This window comes from Helianthus annuus, chromosome 16, assembly GCF_002127325.2.
Source record: "Helianthus annuus cultivar XRQ/B chromosome 16, HanXRQr2.0-SUNRISE, whole genome shotgun sequence".
Classification (NCBI taxonomy): domain Eukaryota; kingdom Viridiplantae; phylum Streptophyta; class Magnoliopsida; order Asterales; family Asteraceae; genus Helianthus; species Helianthus annuus.
In genome coordinates this window covers 128763310-128779979 of record NC_035448.2, presented here as the reverse complement: position 1 = coordinate 128779979, position 16670 = coordinate 128763310, and the positions used below count along the sequence as shown (strand labels likewise).

Genomic DNA, 16670 nt, shown 5'->3' with positions numbered 1-16670 from the left:
AGGAGGACTTCGAGATGTGATCCTTCAGGAAGCCCACAACTCTAAGTATTCGGTTCACCCTGGAGGGGACAAGATGTATCAAGATTTGAAGGCTAATTATTGGTGGATAGGTTTGAAGAAATCTATTGCCACCCATGTAGCTAAGTGCCTGACATGTGCTCAGATTAAAGCTGAACATCAAAAGCCATCAGGTCTTCTACAACAGCCAGAACTCCCTACATGGAAATGGGAAATGGTAACCATAGATTTTATAACCAAGTTACCTAGAACGAGGCACGGAAACGACACTATATGGGTTATTGTTGATAGACTGACCAAATCAGCACATTTCTTGCCCATCAAGGAGACTCACAGCTCCGATAAGTTAGCCCAGTTGTGCGTTGATAAGATTGTAGCTCTTCATGGTGTACCGGAGCTATTATCTCGGATAGAGATACTAGATACACCTCTCATTTTTGGAAAAGTTTCCAACAATCTTTGGGCACTCGTTTGAATTTTAGTACTGCTTACCATCCTCAGACTGACGGTCAGAGTGAGTGTACCATTCAAACCTTGGAAGACATGCTTCGTGCATGTGTTATTGATTTGGGTGGTAGTTGGGATGACCACCTGCCATTGATCGAGTTCTCCTATAATAATAGTTATCATACCAGCATTCAGGCTACGCCTTTTGAGGCATTATATGGTAGGAAATGCAGAACGCCTGTCTGTTGGGCAGAAGTAGAAGAAGCTCAGATATCAGGACCTGATATAGTCCTTGAGACTACGAACAAGATTGTCCAGATTCGTGATCGCCTAAAAGCTACCAGAGATAGGCAGAAAAGCTATGCTGACAAGAGGCGAAAACCTCTAAAGTTTGAAGTAGGCGATAAAGTTTTATTGAAAGTGTCACCTGGAAAGGTGTGATGCGCTTTGGTAAAAAGGGCAAGCTGAGCCCTAGATATATCGGACCATTCGAGATCATCGAATGTGTCGGCAGTGTAGCTTATAAGCTAAGGTTGCCAGAGGAGCTGAGTGGAATTCATGATGTGTTCCACGTTTGTAATCTCAAGAAATGCTTAGCCGATGAATCGCTAGCTATGTCTCATAAAGATGTACAAGTTGATAAAAGCTTGAGGTTCATTGAGAAACCTATATCGATCGAGGATCGACAAGTCAAAAAGCTCCGAAGAAAGTATGTACCTATAGTAAAGGTTAAATGGGATGCTCGTAGGGGTCCCGATTATACGTGGGAAGTCGAGTCCACTATGAAACAGAAGTACCCTCACTTATTCCAGTAAATCTCAGGGTCGAGATTTCTTTTAAGTGGGTGAGGATGTAACACCACGTAAAAACGTGTCCAATTATGTATAGACACGTGTCCTAAACTTTAATTGTGAGAAAGATTGAGTTTGAAGGACTAAAGTCGACAAACAGGGAAACTATGCTTACAGAAGCACTAAAAGTGTCAACATGCAAACCTGTGCCTCTAAATGACCATACGTGAAGAAAATATTCTTAAACGGGTGATCAATTGAATACAAGAAGCCGTTCGTGAAAATAATCGGAAGATTATATAATTACAAGGGTTAAAACTGTCAATATGTCAATTCTGACCTCTGAGTGGCCTTTTAACGAAACCGAGGCTTCGAAATATTCAAATATACTCCCAAGAATAAGTGGTAAAAATTTCACGTGATTCTGAGATCGTTAAGCATGTTTTCCAAACTTTGGGCTATAAGTGTCAACTTGACGAAACTTGCTTTCATAGAGATAATTAACTAACCCGAGCCTAACGAGGTTTGTTTATTCATCCTAGAGCTTCATCAAACTAACTACAAGGGCCCTACATGACAACAACAAGGTTAAAAAGGGTTAAAAACGTTCAGGGACTGAAACTGTCAACTTAGAAACTTGTTTTGCCAGTTAACCCGGTCCACGCGGCCCGCGTAAGACGCCCTTAAGTCTTACGCGGCCCGACAGAGAGCGCCAGTAACAGAAATCCTTTGCCAGGTGCGGGTTTGGCCTGTTCCACCGCCTTAACCTCAAAGTGATCGACCCTTTGAGCTATATGTCGGTTATTTGCACATGCTAGGACACCTGGGATGATCCCAAGGCCTCCAATTACACCTGGAAGTGATCAAAATTCATGGAATTCACTATATAAGAAAGCTTAGTTTTTGAGTTTCAAACACACTTGCAACAAATCATTTGAAGGACTTGCTCTGGAGCTCCCATCAGTAAGAAGTGGATAATCAAGTGTAGAAAAGATTGCTAGGACCTTAAGTAAGCTTCTAATTACTTGTTTAGTTATTTAATTTAGCTTAATTACTATAAAGTCAAACTTATTATAAATTCAATTTGACTTTCATTTTAATTACATGTGGCTTAACCACTGATCAAATTGAAAGTGGTTATAGAACCACATTAGTATAGGTGATTAACCCTTAAAAGGGTGTCTCTTAATTATCTCGTTTAACCAGTTAATTGTCGGGTCAAAGTAAAAGTCAAACTGGACTGAAATTGCAAATTTGATTAAAATTAATAAGCCAGAGGTTCTAAATTATATTTTAACATTCTAATGACTTGGTAATTAATATTTAATCATGTTTTATCAGTCCTAATCCGACAATTAATAGTCTAAGGTCAGTTTATAACCGAAAGTCACAAAAGCTTGACTTTTGCTTTGACTTTCAGTTCTGACCCGTTCAAGCTTAATTCTTCCACGTGTTAAGCTTCCATTAGGACCACATTACTTAGTAGTATAACCCTCTGGAGTTATATTGCATGGTGCCTAATAGTTTTAATTATATGCACTTGATCGTGATTATGCTTAAGAATGCCTAAAACGCCCTTTTTGTAATAAACCGAGATTTTTAGCAATGTGAATGGACAAAAACCTTTGCTACTAATATTTAGACATGTCCCGAAAGTTTGACATCAGTTTGAGGTCTAGAATAGGAGTTATGCTCAATAGCGTAATTAAGAAACTTTTTAGTAATTAAAAGGGGCAATTAGCATAAGGCCTATCTAAACCCGATTTTTGATACCAAACATTTTACTTAGTGATGTTAAATAATATTTTGGGATTTTTAAAGATTTTTATTTATTTTTAGGCTGAGCATAACATAGGATTATAGCCTAATTTCGGTTATTGTCGGTTTTACCCCTTTTCATACATAAAATGAGTTGTACATAACATTTTAATGCCAAACTTTTGCTACTGATTTTATATAATAAATGTAATATTTTGAACCTTATAAACTGATCAGAAACTCAGATTTCCTATTTTTACTCAAATAGCCCTTTAAATCGATTTTTAAGCCTTTTTAGCACCTAGTATGGGTCAAAACTATATTTGGCATATAAAACTCATTACCTATTGATATTTTAAGCTAGTTTATATAATATTTCAATAAGCTAAATTTTTAAACTCAGAAACCTATTTTAACCTTTAAAAGCTTATGTAAAATTACCAAAATGCCCCTATGGTGCATAGCTGGCAATAAAAGGTATATTTTTTTATATATTAAGTATCATACTGATATAACTTATCAAAATACATGTTTTTGCTAATTTAATCAGACCTGGAACTCAGTTTTATAAATAATCTCTTTTGTGGGCATTAAAATTACCAAAATGCCCTTATAGGACTTATTTTGGTTTAAATTACTTTTTGGGCATATATGTTAATATATTACTGATATATTAGCATATTTTGAGCATAATAATGATTAAGACCTGTATATAATTTGTTTGGTTACCCGTTACGCATTTACGCATTTGGATCGGTCTACGTGACTAGTTTACGTAAAATAACCGAAACGGGCTTAACTTTATCAAATGATTCTCATTTTCCAGAATGTATTTAGTTTACCCATATTATACAAGTGTCCAAGCTTGTCGGGTCTAAATAACATTCTATTCCGGTCTTCGCTTAATCTAGTGTTTAGAACCGTAAGGCTTCCTTCTAGCTAGCCGGTCTAAGTCTTTGACTAATTAAAGACCCGTTAGCATCCTTATAGGCTAATTAAACCTTCTATACAGATTAATAGCTTCCGGTAAAAAGTGCTTTTCAAGAACCTTAGGAATATTACTTCTATCACCAGGTAAATACTTTTAACTTATTTTTCCTATACGGGCTTGGGATACGGTATATTAATACCGCTTGGTCGGGTATGGGATTATTTTGTCGGATTGTGATTTAATAAATCCGCATAACCCATTTTAATCTGTATTGTTTGATAACATAAACATTTGAGGGTTAACGACCGTGTCCTGGATATCCTTGGCTCATTTAATTTATTAATGGCCACGACCTATGCACGGGGTGCAAGCATGCACCTGACAGATGCAAATGCTAAATATTAAATTACCCACAAGTTGGGGATAACTCCTTTGTGGGTTCTATAAGTGGTGAGTCAGTTAATCATGTCCGGCTTCCAAACCGGCCCACATGTATGACAAGCATGTAAAACTATATACAAGATTTTATTAAAATTGTCCCAAGTTATAAATGATTTGTGCCTTGTGCACCTAAATCAATTTTCTTAAATGTTTTCAAAACGAGTCAGTTAAATTGTATTTACCAGTGTAAACTGACGTATTTTCCTAAAGATTGATTGACGGGTACTTCCCGAAATAGGCTGGAGCTATAGGGTGTTATAAGGAACTTGCAAATCCAATAGATACCCAGAGTCTGTAGATTTTGTTTCTTTGTACATTATGATCCGCCTGTGGATCTTATTACATTCATGTCTGTACATTCATAAACTCGAACGCTCAGACGTTATGGTTTGTAATAGTTTATTTTACCCAGCCTTCCGTTGTGCTATATTATTGTGTGTATTGACTATGATGATATCAACTACGTCACGATACTCCCCGCCGGGCCCACCGGTAATACGTGGAATATTGGGGTGTGACATGATGATGAAATTCCAATAAGTGACAATGTCACAAATTATGATCAAGTCATAATTGAGGATTGTGATGATAAATCTGATGATGAAATTGATAAAAAGAAAATATTTTTGAAATTAAAAGAAAAATTTCAAGAAACTGTTTTACAATCTACTGAAAAAGGTGAATGCTCAACGCAAAAACCTTTTAAGAAGAATGTGGAACAAAAACAAAACCAAAATTCTAAAAATTTTCAAAGTAATAATAAAAGATCATTAGTTCAATCATCCAATCTTTATAAAAAAATCACAAAAATTTGAAAATTTAAACTCACAAAAAGTTGATAATAAGTGGTGCAGGTTTGACCACGGTGCTCAAAAGTCAAATCAAGCTTACAGTAGAAGATGGAATGAAGATTCTTCAAAGACAAATCATTACAATGATAGAAAACTGAGAAATGATAGTACTACAAATCAAATCAGTGTTATGATTTAAGTGTTTGGTTTGAAAGTGGAGAATGGTATGATAACAGGGTGTGTTACAAATGTGGTTTTGAAGGACATATTGCTATTAACTGCCAGAGTCAGGGTTTTGAGACAAGAAGATGCTATGATTGTCAAATTAAAGGTCATATTGCCAGAGATTGCCCAATGAGATCAAAGGGAAGATTGAGGGCTGAATCTCATAGAATGGTGAAGAAAACAGTCAAAATTGAGGAAAAGGCCAAAGAACAGAAAGTGAAATTATCACAAGGGCAGAAAGATAGGCTGAGAAAGAAAAGAAAGAAGGCAAGAGAGTATCTTGAAAAGATCTTGTCCTCGGATACAACAGTTAATTCAGATAAAAGTTCTGATGAATCGCTTTACTCAAAAAAGAATGATCAGTCAAGTAAAATGAATTCATCAGATACAAATCTGAGGACAAAAGAGAGAGTAAAGAAAGAAAAATTGGTTAATCAAACAGTTAAAAAAATCAAAGAAAGTTAAATTTTCAGATAAAATTTTTATAAAAGTGTTTGAATATAAAAGAAATTGTGAAAGGTCGTTCATGACAAATGTCGATGAATTTGGTAAACCTAAATCCAGTATGGATTGGGATCAAATTTCTGGCAATGAATTTGTTTCTTCGGAAGTAAAGGAGCCAATCTCTGGCGATGAATCTGATTCGTCAAAGTCAGAGGAGCCACAAGTTGAGCTAAAAAGAGAAAATTCAGTTCAGTCAATGGATGATGCAAATTTACCACCATTGCGAACTGAAAATTTAAAACAAAAAGGAAAGAATCCGAATGATGATGACTCAGAATCACCCAAGGATCGTCAGGCTTGGGTGAATCTCTTTAAATGAAAAACCTGACTTGCCGGAGCTCCCAAGTTGGTAATCGTGGAGCAGGAATCGGCATCTTTCTTGAAAAGTTGAAAATTGTCATATTCAATTTACAAATGGTATTGTTGATAAGTGAACCTACAAGTGGTTGAAAAAGGGGTTTTCATCTACAAGTGGTTAATCAAGGTCATTAAGTTGAACTTGATTTAACTTTCATGTAAGTGGTTGAAAGAAAAACAATGTGATGAATTAATCCCCGATCTTACAAGTGGTTTCAACAAAACTTATTTTCCGGAAAAAATATTTTGATTAAAACAAACTTAAGTGTTTTGAAATCATAATGGGAAAATAGTTTGTTGTTAGGGGGAGTTCTGATTGTTTATGCCAAGTGAATGGAGAACTGATGTGAATTGCGTGAAACATCAGTTTATCAAATTTTCTTTAAATGGTTTTGAATTTTAGGGGGAGTAAGAAATTTCAGAAAATCCAAAAACATTAGAAAATTTGAAAAAGCACAAAACTCATTTTGAATTGAAAAATATTTGAAAAACAACAAAAACATGAGAAAATGAAAAAGAGTTTTGTTGTTAAAAAGAGGAAATGATAGTACATCAGTGGACTATCACAACACGCTAAAGAATTGGAAAGTCAAATGTGATAAACGGTCTCACTAATGATATGCCAGTAGGTTTTTACTCATTCAGTAGATTGTTTTCGAGATATAAACCTAAATATCATAACTTACTTATCTCGTGGGGAACATCTCTCGGATATATGGGTAACCCCCGAAATCTTGTTTGAAAGATTTTCTATTTCTGACATACTAGGTCTTTGTGCGTGATGATATCTGGGGTATTATACCAGGACTTCTGATTTTGCGGGAGCAATAGCCTAGTCCTCGTATAATACTATGCACAGCTTTAATCTTAAAGCTCACCCTCAACATAAAAAATGATGAAACATTGAAAAATGCTAATCATGTGCTGTTGAAGAAAAGATCCCCAAACGGGACACACCGAAAGACGAGCCATCATCTCTTTGTCTGAACGGAAGTGCTAACCTGAGCTCTCATGGTTTCGCATTTACCCATTTACAGATATCATTAGTGTACATTCACCTGTAAGACTGAATATAGAAGTCTGGATACGGGAGTATATTCTGAGATGGTACACGCGAATAAGTCAAGTCCTTAAAATACTAATCTCGTATCTCGAAACAATTGAACTTTGTGTGAAAATTTAAGTGGATAAGTATACTGACAATCTAAGTGAATTGTTTAGCACTTAAAAAATGTTTAAAGCTTAACGGTGTTAGTGATTTGTCTCAAAAACTGATATGATCCTCTTACACAAACTCACAAAAATATTGTCTGTAAATATTTACTTACTGCATTTCATTAAAAACAAAAATCCAAAAAGAATGTGTTTTAGCATAAATATTTGAAAATACAAAAAGATTTTATTTTATCTTATTTTCGACAACTGATGTTTGAAAGGCTGATTTTCAAAATTCCAAGTGCTAAACATGATGAACAACAGGTTTGGGAGAGTTGGTTTAGGAAAAGAAAAATGGTATTCTTACAAATGGTCATTAGAAATTGTAATTTGTTAAATCATTTTGAATGATATTTATAAGTGGTGGTTTGAGATTGATTTTACAGGTGGTAAGCAGAGATTAAATTTGTCAAATTTTAAATTTGTGAAATTTACTTTGAGGCAAAGTTTGTGCAGGTAGAAGCAGCTAGATTGTGACTCCTGAGAACAGGCATACTTAAGCCAGGTTCCAATTCATGTGGCTACGGAGAGCCAGGAAACGTTCCCGAATCTGTGGAAGCTGCAAAACGTAAGCAGAGTTTGAGCCAGGTTTCTGATTCAAAGCCTGTAGGTTGTGAATTCTAGACTGCAATCCCAGTTTATCGAAAGGGGGAGTCTGAAGACATAAGAGCTAGATACAGATTATGGATCAACATTCAGGGGGAGTTTGAATGGTAGAGAGCCAGGTTTAAATCCAGCTGTCCACGCAAGCTGCTGATGCTAAAGAACTTAAGGAATCAAGAGATCTGATCAAGAGAAGATAGAGACAGGTTGAGATTCTGGAAGAGAGAGAGAAGAAGAGATAGAGATTGAAGGATGCTTACAATGTTAGATACTTTGGAAAGAACATGAAGACTGATAAAGACTGAAGAGTTGACATACTTGTGACAACCCTCACAAATCCAGGTATCCGTACAAATTAATTAATATTTAATTAATGCTTAATTACTGTGCTTCCTTACAATTGTGGTTAAACTGCTTTCTGTTTTCTGATACATACATATTCATGCATCATACTTTATTACTGTCACTTTATCTATTACACACAAACTATAGTGACAAACTTGATGCACAAAAGCACAGTTAGCACAGTGAGCGGATAACCCAGTAAACATGCTGACATTACAAGGTATAGACAGACATTGTCTCTAAGGACAGTATGAGCCGGGAATAGATTACTACACTAGTAGGGAGTGTAGGGAGGTGAGGATTGTAAAACTGCGTCACTAGGTGATAGTTATAGTGACCGGATGTGCTTAAAACATACTTTAATCACAAAATTCTGCACTTTATACAAAAATTCAGCATTTAACATAACTAGTAAAGTGCAAAAATTGGGTAAAATAATACTAGATACTTTCCAAAGTGTCGAGAATTTATTGTGTCACTAAAAACACTATAAAAGACACTTTAAGGCTTTACTAGACACTTTAACGGATCAATATCCAACCGAACAACCGGACTTTACCCGGAACATAAAAATATTGTAAAAGACATTGTTTTGACCTTTCTGAACTAGTTAGGGTCCCCGAACACCCTAACACCCTTTATATTACACTACACACTAATAACCCAACTAAAATCCTAACTAAACTAACTAGATGTTAACTATCACATTTCACCACCCAACCCTTACCCCCCCATGGGCGACGGTAACCATAGGATGACCCACCCTTGCCTTATTTTGATTATTTAAATGATACAATGTTGGGTATTTAGTAACATTAAGCATGTTGGACAATAAGGAGAATTGGTTTATAAATAAACCTACAAGTCCATAAGTTTCTCTCATTCAAGCACCAACAACAAACAACTTCTATTTCCCTCTTGCTTATGTTCGGCCGAAACCACCAACCATCATCCACCCACCATTAAGTCTCGACCTAGCTATTTTACATACATACAAAGGTGCAAGGTGACACACAAACAAGCCCGGTGCACTCGGAAGCTCAATAACCTCTCTAGATTTCTTTTACCCACCTCGTTTACGTCTTGTTTCTTCCCTAGCTCGAGCTAGTAGTAAGTGCCTCTAAACATCATCTTGATCTTGTTTATGGTGGTTAATAAGTGATTTAATGGTTAAAACTTTGAAACACTAAAGAACATCACATAAAGTCTTGAACATAAGATGAACAAGTTGGATAAAGAGAAGCTGGTGGTGTAAATCTTGTCTAGTTATGATTACTTGATGTTGTTTGTCACTAGAAGTGGGATGGATCATCATCTAACCATACTAGATCATGTTCAAGAACATGAACTAGTAGTAAGTTAGTGTTAAAATTATAAAAGATGATGAACCCTTCCACTCATGAAACATGAACTTGAGTAAATGTAACTTTTCTTGTAAAATAAGGTTCTAAACTAATAGATCTAAAGATCTACAAGTGGTTTTTCGGAAGAACCAAGTGAAAGATGCAAGACTTGTTAAAACCCGGATCTTACATAAACTAAAAGCATTTTAGTGAATAAACAAGTGTGTAAACACTTGTGTAACAAGAAGATTTAACAAAGAAATATTTTTGTAAACCTTGACTAGAAGTTGTAAAACTTCAAGTTCCTTAAAAGTGAAGTTTTTAAGAAACTAATTTTATTTTTAAAGATAACGAAACTGTAACACCCCGAAAACAGGTTTGGAAATTAAACTCCGTTAATACTAAAGACGGGGAAAGTACCGTTAGCGGTAAAAGTAAACCGAAAAATATTTGGAATCAAGTGAATAATCCTAATATTAATTAAAAGTGAATAAGAGCTTCCAGGAAAATAGAATGGATAAAAGGCCCGATTTAACGGGACTTAAAATAAAACGGGTTTTAACTCCCGGAACCCACTAAGTTAACTAGGTAAAATTAACCTAGTTAGTAATGAGTAACTAAATAATAAACTATGGGTTATAGTTTTATTTATGAATCTCTAAACTTGAGGGGCTAAACGTGGGCAATTAGAGAAGTGTTTTATTAAAACACTTAAATAAAAAAAAAACCACACATACATGTGTGTACGCATGCGATCAGAAGAAGGAGCCAGGAGAGCTCAAACCCTAGTTCAACAAATCCTCCAAATTGAAGCTCAAATCAAGCCCGAATCGTCTGCATGATTACAAATTCGTGATCGCCTAGTCATGGGGATCATAAGGTATGTAAAAATTTGATGATTTGTGAAGTTGTAAAATTTGAATAATCTTCATAATCGCGAATTATGTATGGATTAGAGAGGCTATGGCTGAATTAGTGTTGTATGATTTCTTGAAAACAAACCCTAGATGTAAACTCGCTAATTTAGCACCATAAATTAGTGTTTTGGATAACTAGTTATGTAGGTGCTAAGTGGGTTTTATGAATATGGGATGAACACTAGAATTATAGTGTTAAAATAGATGAACATTAGGTAAGTAATGCAAGTTCTAGTTGTAACTTATAAACACTAGACATAAGGGCTTGAAATTGATGCTTGAAGCTTGGTTGGAAGTTAATCAAGAACTTGACAAAAGAAGTATACGAATCTTGCACACTAGGTGTTTGTTAAAATGCCTAAATGAAAACTAAAGTGCTGAAATATATGATATTTTTGACATCTCTTAGCCTACAATCACTGTGTTATAGGTTTCTAACCATTACCAAGAGTTTAATAAGGGTTATAGCCATGGAAATAGGTTGCATTTGATGATTTGGGTCGAATTTGAAAGGAACCTAAACATGATTTCCGTAGCTTTTTATATGGATTTTGACTAATTTTAAAAAAATCATATAAAATCAATCGTTTATCCGATTTGGGTGTTCTATACCTTTTCGGAAAGCTTATGAAGTAAATTTTTACTGTTTTCAATCATAAGAAACAAATGTGGTTGTTAAAGAGGTCAAAAATGTGATTAAAACTGCTGTTCAGAAAACTTAAAAGCTGATTGAAAAATGAAAATATAGTTGTTGTGCTGATTCTATAAAAATCATATAAAATCATAGAAAATTCGTTAGAAGGTGTACCTTATATGCTTGCGAAGGTATTGAAGTTTTCTACGATCCATTTTTGAACATGTTAATCTTGTTCGGACTTTAAATGGGTCATAATGGTCGATTACAGCAGCTGAATAGAAAAATCGCTGCACATTAATAATGTTATTATTAATCCGGAAAAGGCATATGATTGCGTATACTTGTTTAGTCATGAAGTATTTATTGTTAGGAACAAATAGCACTTTATGTGACATGCTTAAAGTGTTTAAAATCACTTACTAACTTGCTATATAAGTAATTTCACTAACGGGTCAAACGGTTAGTGAATGAAAATAATTATGGTATGAAACTAGTTGTTGAATATATGGCATGCTTTGATTGATAAGTGTGTAAAAAAAAGGGGGTCCATAGGGTGATGGCCATTATATAGAATGACCAATCTAACCATCTTATGGATGTTATGATATAGTTGACTCTAAACAAGCTAGGTGGGAGCTTGAAAAGGAACGGGTCAAACGGATCATGGATGCGAAGAATGTTTGCGCGGACGCGAGGTAAATAAAGCTTACACTTTTTTTAGGATACGTATTTACTTTATAGATTATAAACACGACCAAGGTTATATCCGAAATATGGGTTCCGACACGAAATGATACGGGTCGGGAAGAATAAAAGGATAAAAACCATGTTTAATGACAAAAAGGGGCGAAATGGGTTAAATAATGAAATGGTAAATAAATACCATTCAAATATAAGTGCAAAATGTTGGTCGTTTAGACTAAACAGGTCAAATGGTAATGTTAACACCATTTGACGAATAACGACTAACAAGTGCATGTCGAGTCTAATGCTCACAGGGTAAAACGGCTTATGGAATTTACGTGGCTATGAATCAGCAAATTATTAAGGCAAGGTATTAAAACGGGTCAATACTTTGACCCGCGCCAGGTACGCGTAAATTTGGTGGAAGATATGTGAATACCTTAATGTAGAAAAATGACATGTGAAAGTAGAGAGTGGGATTTAAACTTAAATGATTAAATTCTCTCTAACGGGTCAAAATATGCATTTAAGCGTAGACGGGTCAAAATCTTGTAAAAAGGTAATAAGCCGAATGCATAAAAGTCTCAAAATTTATTAAGCCGGATGTCGGACTTTAACTCCATATGATGGAGAATCAAATTACAAACATGTAGGAAGAAATGGTAGGTCAAACGGACATGCGAATTTAAAGATACGAAAGATTTCGTGTCAATTACGGCAAAATGGAAAGGCTGAATGCAGGGGCCACCGTAACTTACGGTGCCACCGTAAGTTACGGTGGAGCTGAATTATTTACGGTGGTTGCCTACTGTTGTACGGTAGGAAAATTTGATTACAGAGGCCACCGTAACTTACGGTGCCACCGTAAGTTACGGTGGAGGTCATTTTCAAATTTTTGTTTTTGGAATCAATGGTTTCCCGGACTCGTTTGGACACGTTTTAAAGCCCGTAAGACTAAATCATTTCGTGTTTATGAAATGTAGGTACATTTTGGATGCCGGAAGATGATCAAGCTCGACGAAGGACCGAACACGATATAGATACATGCTTCCGCACTTTAACACTTTGCAAATTTTAAACAACGAATTCAACCACGTTATGTAGAATAACTTATGAATTGTAAAAGTTTTAATAAATTCGTATTTTTATAGTATGTGTAGGCTTAACTACACATCTAATTGTTGGCGTTTACATATAAAATTGTTAATTAGTAACTAGGCTGTTACAAGTTGGTATCAGAGCCCTGGTTTAAGAGATTCAAGTATGGTGGGGAAAACCATGCTTGGACTTAAACCTTATGCTCTTGACAAAGATTGGTGTTCGGTTCGAGGCTTGATCGCAAATCCGGTAAGTACATCTATGCTAATAGTTTAGCATGCTAAAGTGTTGTAAACAACACATGGGGTTATCGTGTGATACACGTTACCTCAATTAAGCGATAAATGTAGTTGACAAAGTTACGCGTGTTGACACATATAGTACAAAAGTCTTGTATTATGATACGGGCATTTAGTAAAGTTGACATTACTAACTTTTGTGAATGTCTTGATTGAAGGACACTTGCGTTTAAAGATGACAAAGGTTAAACAAATTAAAGATGTGATAGAGGAACAGTCCGAGGCATGATGTGAGGAACATGCTCACTAAGGACTAAATCGCGTAAAGACCGCGAACAAGGTTAATGGCAAGAAACGCCCGTCGGGGCAAGCATTATCAGGTGCGTGCTTTTAAATATAATCGCGCAATTAGCAATGTGCAACAAACATGTAAAGAATGATTGTCGCATATGTAAATTAGAAACTTGGGAAACCTGAATAGAATACCTATCCAGGATATTATCTCCAAGAAAACTAAATAGAGGTGTTACTTACATGGGGTGTGATGTGAAAACTATAAAAAGGTCGTGTATGTCATATGTTAATCGCTTACTCTGGCCAAGTAAGTAGTGGCATATGATACCATGAGTTTCTTATAGCGGACACATTATATCTGATGTAGTAAGGACGGGGTAAATGGGACAAATTAAAAAGTACCCAAAAGAATCAAATGAGCAAAATATTTGATAATAATGTAAACGCACAGCCGAGTGACGGAAGCGTATTACATTAAGATAATGAGCCCGAGTGAAGGGACAAAGAAACACGTAAGATGATCAGAATACGTATCGGGAGGGGGTGTACTTACACTCGAACCCGGAAAATGCAAATATGTAAAATGATTTAGACATGTATTGGGAGGGGGTGTACTTACACTCGAACCCGGAAAATACAAATATGTAAAATGATGTAGACATGTATTGGGAGGGGGTGTACTTACACTCGAACCCGGAAAATGCAAACATGTAAAATGATGTAGACATGTATTGGGAGGGGGTGTAGTTACACTCGAACCCGAAGAATATAAACATGTAAAATGATCAAGATATGCATTGGGAGGTAGTGTACTTACACTCGAACCCGAAGAATGCAAATAAGACTCTTAACGGGCCGATTTTGTAAAACACCAAATTTGAGAACAAAGTAGGAATATAAAAGCGAAACGAAGTCATAATGCATACCGTAAGGGTTGCAATAATAACGACTTCGGTAAAACACCCGGTTGGTGGGTAAGGATTTAAACACATGCGTAGACTGAGAAACAGGAACGCGCATGGAAAGTTAAAAGACTTGGGTTTTGGGTCATGACCAAAGGACGATAAGATAACGGCAAATAGAAATTTTGATGAATTACGCTCAACTATTTTAAAGTTGAACGGGTCGAACAAAGATTGAAGTTTGACATTTATAAGTGATGAAATTTTCACACGAACAAGTCAAACAAAATTTAAAAAAAAGGATGACTCTTGCTAGAGTAAGTAAGCGCGAATCAAATAAAAAAAAGTGTGAAATATTAGTAAACCTATGTAAAGGAGTTAAAGGTGTTAAAAACATTAGAATAAAAGAACCCGGGTAATGGGACGTAAAGAAGTATAGGTAAGAACCGGTTAACAGTAAGTGTAGGGCAAACCGACGTGTAATTGACGTTAGAAGTCAAGGAGTCGGAAGGATAATTCGAAAGAAAACAATGTAGCCTTAGACTACGGTCAAGGTCAAACGAAATCCAAAAAGTAAAGGTGAATAATTCTAAAACATAAGAGGGGGTGCCTTAATGCCATATGCGTATATAAATGTATACACATTTGAATAAAGACTTGAATAAAAGATGATCTACGGGATCATCATAACCTGCGGGATATGAATTAAAGCAAAAGGATCATAAGGGTCTCATCTTAAAGAGGTGAAAACATAAGGAAATAGCCTACGAGGTTAAGTGAAGGAACCTACGGGTCAATAGTGTAAGGTGAGGGAATTTGTTACGATTCCCCGCATAAAGTAAGAACAGAAAACAATAAATTATGAGTTATCAATTTCCTTGATATGGATAATTGACAAAAGTTAAAAGGAAAATGCTAAACTAAAACTCCGGTTTTTGCAAGAAATGACGTTTTTACGAATATGAATTCTGATAGACGAATATGTAATAGGCATGAAAGATATAGGTCTTGACACTGATAAGTGCAAGACGATACATTTGAAAAGAAAGGTTGGAATAGACCTAAACATGACGTGACGCGTTCACGGTCAAGAGAAGTAATGTGAAGTAATCATATTATGACCCGAGTGATGGGTACAAAGTAACTGGACTGATAAGTCTAGTTAGTGAGATCGGTTAAGGTCGAAACCCAAATTAAGAAATTGTTGAACACGTTATTCACTACGAAGAGTAATGTAGAATAAACATAATTTATAAACCTATGTGACTAAGTGGCCAACGTTTGGCGACTCGGTCAAGTAAACAACAAAGGTATATAGATCCAAGAGATAAAGTGACGGCCCATGAGACCTCACTAACAGAAAATATTGATCACTTATTTGAGGGATCATAAAGCTATAAGTTCATGAACAAAAGAATAGTTGCTAAAAGTTAAAGATTTCACCAAGGACCTTTAAACGGGTCAAAACGACGGATTCATAAATAATTTGATAGTATATGAAAGCGATGAATATCGCTAAGTTAACCGGACTAGTGGAAATAACGAGGTTACGTTATTTCAAGATTGCACTATGTAGTATGAGATACGTAGACAATTAGTAACCAAAAGGATATTGCCATACTTTTCTGGTAATACTAACAATTGGTCAAAGTAAAAGTAACGTTCAAAAGATTTCTCGGATCAAATGCATTGAGTTTGAACTCGATGAATTAAGCAAGAAAAGGTTTCGAGGACGAAACCTCTTTAAGGGGGTAGACTTGTAACACCCCGAAAACAGGTTTGGAAATTAAACTCCGTTAATACTAAAGACGGGGAAAGTACCGTTAGCGGTAAAAGTAAACCGAAAAATATTTGGAATCAAGTGAATAATCCTAATATTAATTAAAAGTGAATAAGAGCTTCCAGGAAAATAGAATGGATAAAAGGCCTGATTTAACGGGACTTAAAATAAAACGGGTTTTAACTCCCGGAACCCACTAAGTTAACTAGGTAAAATTAACCTAGTTAGTAATGAGTAACTAAATAATAAACTATGGGTTATAGTTTCATTTATGAATCTCTAAACTTGAGGGGCTAAACATGGGCAATTAGAGAAGTGTTTTATTAAAACACTTAAATAAAAAAAAAACC

At 35.5% G+C, this 16670-nt stretch overlaps 1 long non-coding RNA gene across 1 annotated transcript; it reads left to right on the top strand.

Moving 5' to 3' along the window:
• Nucleotides 1-10502: 10502 nt before the first annotated feature.
• On the top strand, nucleotides 10503-13221 carry LOC110917765. Its single transcript, XR_002580843.2, has 4 exons — nucleotides 10503-10649; nucleotides 11934-12018; nucleotides 12322-12412; nucleotides 12991-13221. It is a non-coding gene; the product is annotated as an uncharacterized LOC110917765 (long non-coding RNA).
• The last annotated feature ends 3449 nt before the right edge of the window (nucleotides 13222-16670 follow it).